Source organism: Ischnura elegans, unplaced genomic scaffold (assembly GCF_921293095.1).
Source record: "Ischnura elegans unplaced genomic scaffold, ioIscEleg1.1, whole genome shotgun sequence".
NCBI classification, from domain to species: Eukaryota; Metazoa; Arthropoda; class Insecta; order Odonata; family Coenagrionidae; genus Ischnura; species Ischnura elegans.
Window position 1 is genome coordinate 1 of NW_025791695.1, and position 8,201 is coordinate 8,201.

Here is an 8,201-nt window from a genome sequence, read left to right on the forward strand (position 1 = left end):
CTAAGTTTTGTTGAGTGTAAGAAAAATTTTACAATTTTGACCTTTTGACCTCACAATGTGGGTCCAAACCAAAAATTTCAATTTGCCTTATGGGGTTTCAATGTTTAAAAAATCGAGATAGAAAAAAGTCTGAATTTCATTGACCAAGATGACTATTCTTAGGTTTTCGGACACGAGAAACCCGAAAATAATACTTTTATTCACGAAAATTCAACTGTTGACCCAGTAAGGTCACCGTCAAGGTCATAAAGGTGGCAAAAAGAATAGTATACCAACAAAGGTGTCGATCCATGGGTTTTATAGGGTGCCCAAGTTATTGGTAAAGTCCAAAAACCCTTATTATTCACTAACTGACCTCAGAGGGTCACAATGGGGGTCAAAGGTCATAGAGTTAAACGTCGGGCCATCATGACAACCAACGTGTCAAACCATGGGTTTTGAAGGGTGCCAAAGTCGGTTAGGCAGTTCATAGATCTGTAGTGTTGATTTTTAGACCTCCGAGAGTTACAATGGGGTCAAAGGTCATTGGGTTAAACGTCGGGAAATCATGACAACCAACGTGTCAAACGATAGGTTTTGAAGGGTGCCAAAGTCGGTTAGGCAGTTCATAGATCCGCTCATAGACTTTTGCTGTTGAGGGTCACAATGGGGGTCAAAGGTCATAGAGTTAAATCTCGGAACAATATGACAGCAAAAGTGTGGAATGGGTAATAGGTAAACCTGACCCTATTAACATACAGCGTGCTAAACAAAGCAATTGTTGATTTAACCACTCTGATACACCATTTTGTTGAGGTGTAAATGGTTGAGTCAGCCTTCTCTTAATACCTTCCCTTTCAAGAAACAATTCAAACTCTTTGCTAATATATTCACCACCATTATCGGATTGGAAAGCCTTCAACTTACAATTCAACTGTTTTTCAGCAAAATCCTTGAATCTTTGAAAACAACCCAATACTTCAAATTTATTCTTAATTATATTAACCACAGAATACCTACTGAAATCATCTGTAAAGGTTATAAAATACCTGCCTCCACCAATACTTTCTGGATTAACATAGCAAACATCAGAAAAAACCAAATCGAGCGGATGCTCTGACATACCATCCCTTTTACAAAATGGCCTTCTTTTCATCTTTCCAATGACACATACATCACATTTTCCATCTTTACCTTTTGGGATAATCGCAGCATCTGGCAGTGACGTAGAATGCCCAAACCTCTTATGCCACATCTCACGACACACAGCTACTCTAGATTTGGCTGCAACCAACTCTTCCTCTGCATCACTTTCACTATTACCATTGGTACCATACCATGAACATTGGACTTCATACATACCACCATTTGCAATACCTTTTAGGAAAACATCTCCATTATGCATAACATTCAAACAACCCTTTTCCATCACAGCCTTACAACCTTTCTTGTCAAACTGCCTCAACGACATCAAATTGTCCTGCAAATCAGGTACATACAACACTCTCTCCAATTTCACACACCACCCTCCATTTTCATCACTCAATTTTAACTCAGCACTTCCCTTTCCACAAATTTTTAACCCATACCCATTGGCCACATCAACTACTCCCTTTGTATTACTATCAAAATTGGTGAGAATTTCCCTATGAGGGGTCATGTGTTCACTTGCACCGGAATCCACAAACCACTTCATCACTTTCTTTTCATTCCCTCTATCTGTCACCATCAAGGCTTTTACTTTGACCAAACTAGTTTTTGCCTGTTCTATTTCACTTTCCTCTTCCTTCTCCTCTGCTGACGCTTTCGCTTCCCTAATTTTCGGATTGGTCTTCGAACAGTTTGTGCCTTTCTTCTGAACGTGTGGGCAATAACTAGCAATATGCCCAATCTCTCGACACACAAAACACACCACAGTACCTTTGCCTTTAGCTTCTAGCGCACGAGGGCAAAATTTCGATATGTGACCTGGTTGCTTACAAATAAAGCAGATTTGAGATTCCGTCCGCGAACTGTCATGTTTCTTTGACCAGAACGTACCCTTTGGTGGCTCTCTTCTTAGCCCTTTCAATGCCTTCGGGTGAATATCATCGCACCGATCTTCTCTTTTCAGTCATTTTTCCTCTGTTTCCATCTTGGATATCACTTCTTCCATGGTTAACACGGCATTGTTCGTGGTGATTGATCGCACAAATATTTCATATCTGTCCCTTGGGAGACCCCTTAACAAAAATATGGCCAAGGTATGATCATTAAACGTCACACCAGCCTTCCCTACCTTCCGACTCAAGTCTATCACTTTCGCCACATATTCCCTGATTGTCATATCATCTCCCTTTCTAATTGTAGCTAGTTCCTCCAAAAACTCGATCTGATTATACACGTCGAATTTTTCGTGCATATTCTGTAAAACTTTCCATGCCTTCTTAGCTGTCACGCACTCCCCAATATAATCAACGTATCTATCACTCACCGATAAAAGAATGTGAGCAAGGGCAGAATGGTTCTTCTTCCTCTGAGCACTATCGAGTCCGGCCTCGGAATCTTCCGTGGAGAAGCCAGGATCGACGGCATCCCAGCAACCTTTGTGCATTAGAAATGCCTTGCTTTTCACCGACCAAGCGAAATAATTTTCGTCCGTCAGCATAACTCCTTTCTCTAAATACCTATTTTCCTCCATTTTTACTCAAAAAGGTATTCACTCCAAAAAATTTGCATCACTGGGCACCATAACCTATTAGAAATTCACTCCAAATTTAGGATATCGGTTGCGAGGAAAAAGAAATTAACCACGCCATTCTCCAATCGTTTCCGGTTGCATATCCAAGAAACAAGAACGAAACTTTATTCGTCACAAAAGAAACAAAACATAATCATAACCCGTACACAAAAATGACACTGCATTAGCATCAATCCAAAAGCAATTGAGATCGCATATCCAACAGAAACTGCATATTCTACTAAACATAGTCACTACATAAATACATACCTAAGCCTCTTGCGATATGCGTGGCGTGCGGAACGTCGGCAATACCGGGGTCCCCGGGCCCCCCATCTGTATCCGCCACTGCCCAGAATAGGGAATAGGGTGGTTTCCAATTATTTTTTATTGCCTAAATCGAAAGATTATTACTCCAGGAGTACGAATTTCACTCTTTTAGATTTTTAAATGACGATTTCTTTTTTTGGTGATTAAACGAAAAGTGAAAAATTCCAAGTACACGAAAACACGACGGCAAAGTAGGTATGATGGGAAAAAGTCCGTGTGACGTATATCTGGTTCCTCCTGCCTCCTTGTGAGGTGACCTAGGGGCGACGCTTGAGCGGTGATATGACGCAGGCTGCTAGCAGGTAGCTGAGTACCCTGGTAGCTGGTAGCGCTTGGCTTAAATAAGGATTATTATTCCCCTATCAAAAAACGGAAACTTTCCGAACTTAGGTATTTTTAAAGTGTGATTATTAAGAGATGTTTCCCTGACCTCTGTGCCTCATGCATGCATTCGTAATCTCAGACGATGTAAAACTCCTATCTACTCGTATGGAAACTAGGTCCCTGCGACGTCACGTGGAGCGGAATCGCATTGGCGCCAATCTGGCCTTTTTCAAATGAGGTTAAAATTGACCGTTGCCATTCGTCTAAACTAATACACTAATGGTGGGTAAGGAATCGCAATCATTGCATTTTGATTTTTTTGATGAAAGAAACTACCCTATTATGACTGTGCTAATGAAAATCTTGAAAATGAAAACCTCCACTGGAATGACAGCTATGATTACTCTGTTCAGAAAAACTGAATTTTGACTGGGTCATAACAGTCCTGATGATATGACTTTTTCTGTAATCTTGGCTAAAAGCACGATCATAATTCCATTCAAAGTAGCAGCCTTGGTCGGATGATTGTTAATATGCAAAACAGTGGACTCACATTTGTGCCTTATTAAATGAACACATTTTAGATAATACATGCATACAAATTAAATAATGACTGCTTTTAAAAAGTATCTACTGGCTATGAAAATATATCTAACATCTGTACGACTTATTTGAAAAGTGAAAAACGATTTATTACAATTGTGACATTTTAAGCTAACTGAATAGGTACACTGGGTAACATGAAAACTTGATGGGAATCGAACCATAGACCATACAGTAGGTCATAAATACATAGAACAGAAATGAAAGGCATCTTACCTTTTCCCATGGCCCCTTCTTTCTTCTTCAAACTTCTCTCTTCTCCTTCCGTTGTAGTGTGTGGGACAGCAGAGCATATCCTGGCACTGTAGGGCATCCGGGAGAGAGAGCACTTGGCATTGGCAAGAACTTGCACCCCTGAGCCGCGACATCCGACTTCTCGGAACTGACGACCTTCTCCAGAGGAGACATTGCACTGCAATGAATTGAGGACATGAACTTCGTCATGTATGTATGTCACAACCTTTCTAGTAATGATTTTTGTGAAGATGGCAATGAATACGCCAATTGCCTTTTCATGGCAGAAAAACTGAAATCAAAAACATACTAAAAAACACGAACATCCCTCTACGTACTTAGCCATTTCTTAAAAAAAATTAATTAAAGCTTGGAGGAGCTTGTAAAGTTTTGGTGGTAAGCAATTTCAGGCAAGAATCATTCTATTTAAGTGAGAAATTGTTTTTATACACATTGGTCGACGGCTGGCAATTGATCTTGAACTGGTGATCATTTTTAACCACTAAGTTCTTAGCTAGCCCACCATTTAGGACATTTCCAAAGAGTTTTACGGAAAGTAACTGTAGCTAGTTCCTTTTTTAAAACGGTAATTGGTGCATACTTCTAATTGTAACTAAAGTAAGCTACTTCTCCTTGGTACTCCACCCATCTCAAGAAATCTCAGCCTAGATCTGTGAAAACCTAATCTAAATAGAAGTCCACACAAACTGATTTAAAAATCAAAGTACGTATCACAAATAAAGTCACAAAACTTCTATGGATCATGTGGGAGAGTAAGAGGATTGAGTGAAAACAACTTACCGGGCCCCACTCTCCATGCAACCACATGGGACAGAGGGGAATGTGTGGGCACCGAGTTACATCACGTGGCTTTTCCAAGTGGGAGCAATGAGAATCGTTTGCATCTCTCCCATATTCGTTTTGGCAGGCAACTAATCTTCAAACATATCCCCCAGGTCTCTCACCTTCTTCCCCACAGGTTTCTGAGCACTATTGGAGAGTAAATTATTTAAAATTATTCAAACATGGATGTTTACAGTGTAAATGTCCTCTAGAATAACGATCTTCAAATTTTAATCAATTTTGGTTTGAGGACTGCCAACGTATACCATGCTAGTGAAAAAAACCTAAACGCAACAGCATAATGGGAGCACATAGTACCTCAAATGTTTCATTAAAGTGTTCGTATTCCTCACCCGTTTAAAATCATCAGTTAATATATAATTGACCACTATAATTTACAAGAGGTATAGCATATATTTTGTCACAGCCACTCCCTTTTCTGACTTTGCCTCCTAAAATTAACCTTTCAAATGTAAAATATATTCAAAACTTGCAAACAGCGATTGCAATAAGGCCACTTCTTAGCATGATTTTCATGATACATAGTATGAAGATTTGCAAGATGTTAGAATCCTCAGTTTCATCAAGCTAAATTCGAATTTTTCCAAGGCCCTGTGAAAACTTCCCTGCAAAACAGAAATGCTGAATTCAATGATGTTGTCATGTTAAAGAAGTAAATAAGAGCATTTTAACAGCTAACTCCTCAACACCACCACAAGTTTTCTGAAAATCCCTTACACGGCAAAAATAATTAGTGTGACCTGTGGGCTCATGCATTTGTAATTTTAAGAAATGCAATTTTTTGTTTATGCACTATCGTTAGCTAATTGGGAGGGATCCACATAAAGTATGTGATCAAATTTTAAATTAAAATCTTTGAAATTCATATTACCAACATCACTGTGGAAAAAAAACAATATATTTAGTATACGGCAAATGGGTAAGGAAAATTATTTTTCTTTTCCTTTATTATTATTGCATAAACTAAGAGCAGAATGCCATATCTGTCGAGGTACTATGGTACCACTTGAGTTTCCCCAAATGCTTGACCCCAGAACATTTGGCAAACACCATATTAAGAAGAATCTCAATTTGAATTCAGCCTTTATAAATATGTAGTTTACCCTCCAAATTAATGCATACTAAGCACTTTCCATTCACGGCTCATTGCAAGCCATTGAAAACTTTGTATACTTTCTCAGGACGGTTTTATATATGACCATGGTTTTGTCAAATAGTTGACATCATCAGGCATTGAATCATCCTGTAGAGGTGTTCAAAGTTTTATTCCAGTTGGCTAGTTCAACATGAATTATAAATTCCCCAAAGTTACATTAGAAACCATCTTATCAGTACATGAAACGTGGTTCCTAATCACACTTACAGGTCCCCAGAGTCCAGCTCCCAGCAATAATTTAGACTCGTCCTTGGCAGTGGGAAGGAATAAGAGTCGCGAATGTCAGCAGAGTGACTCCATCACGATGAGGGTGGGGGGGGGGGTGAGTGCGAGGAAGCAAAAGGGCCGTGGACGGAGAAACCAGAGGCGAAGACGACAAAGACGGGTGGGCGGTGGGCACTGGTCCCTGCAAAAGACAATTGAAACATGAAACCAGGAGAATTACCACCATGGGATTTAAGTAAGGCGACTGAACAAAGGCTTCACAAGAGGGACATTTGCAGGAAAAAATAAGGATAACTTTAAAAGAAGCCTGGCAAACACAAAATTTCCTTTTACAAGCAAAGGGGTATATACAAAAATTCAGAAATTTATTAAAACATCATTGTGGGGAACGATGATGGGCAGCTGACTGACATAAAAATAATTTTTAACACGCAAAATGACAATATTTGCTCAAAAAATCCATATTTGCCTTCATTAAGCATTGTACAAAGTGAAGAAATTGAGTCAAGTGTCATGTAAAATCATGAAGTATTCATAGGAAACTCCTGTGGACGTCATCTACAATAAATGGATTTCAAAACAATATCCTTTCTTGAAATCCTTAAAAGAATTGAAACAAAATATCACATATTCCTATGAAAGAAGACAAGCCTGCATGAAGGAATATCATACATACAGGGCCTACTTCTAAGATCTCCGTGGAGATATATGTTTTTGCTGGTACGTATTTAAGCTTGATGTGCTTTATCCTACGAAGAGTTGGACTCAGCCTTATTTCACTGACATTTCTTGGTTGAAAATTTTTTATTAATAGCAGCAAAGAATTCTAAAAAACAAATGAATAAAGGTTTTTGATGAGATTTTTATGCCAGAATTTCTGATGCCATCCTCACATCCATTTTCCTGCCTCTCATGACTAGATGTCATTGAAAGCATGAGAATTTCAGATGTAAAGAGGAATTTACCTCTCCTTGAATCCAATTATCTATATCAGAGTAACTGCAAGGACCAGCAATACATGGCTCAACATGTACAGGAATTCCGTCATTTTGGTCTCCGCCCTGTGTACAGTAATATATGCTTCAGCGACAGCTTTTCCTTCAAGTTCGCACCAATATGGTCGGCCTTGCTCACCAGCTCCACATCTCACAGAGCACTTGAAGGAATGAAATGATGTCAGAATTATAGTCACAGACTCACTGAAGAACTTTCTTTCAAGAAGATTTCATACCACATACGGTCATATTTCAGTTTTGAAAATTAAGGATAAAAATATCTCATACATTGACTTACTATTTATGTGCTGATAATGTTACTCTTGAACTTTACTGAAGCAGTGGTTTGTTACATTGTCAATCAAGGGATTTTTGTGATTTGATTTCCAAAAATGAAAACATTTGCACATGTGACATGAGTATACATTACAATAATGGTAATGAGGATCTGGATGAAATAGTTGTACAAGATGCATATCCAAACATATCAAAGAAAATCCAAGTTTATTTGCTTCGACAGAATGTTCAAATCAAGAACAGTGTGGTTTATCATCCATTTAATACAGAAAATTGAAATGAAAAAGGACAAGATAAGTTTTGGAAAATATTAGAAAAATAATTATGAAGAATAAGATTAATTTCTCTGATGTTCCAAGATATAGGGTAAAATCGGTGAGCGCCACTAGGAATCATAGTAATCATTCTGAAGTCATTTACGCCATAGGCCTTATGGCTCATGAATAAATTTCAGGGTTTTTAGAAGAAGTAGTAT

General features: G+C 38.6%; 1 long non-coding RNA gene across 1 annotated transcript; it reads right to left on the bottom strand.

Annotated features, from left to right (window-relative positions):
• Positions 1 to 4,192: 4,192 nt before the first annotated feature.
• Positions 4,193 to 7,631, bottom strand: LOC124173520. Its single transcript, XR_006868592.1, has 4 exons — positions 7,400 to 7,631; positions 6,417 to 6,615; positions 4,991 to 5,179; positions 4,193 to 4,367 (listed from the first exon to the last, which is right to left on the bottom strand). It is a non-coding gene; the product is annotated as an uncharacterized LOC124173520 (long non-coding RNA).
• Positions 7,632 to 8,201: the final 570 nt, after the last annotated feature.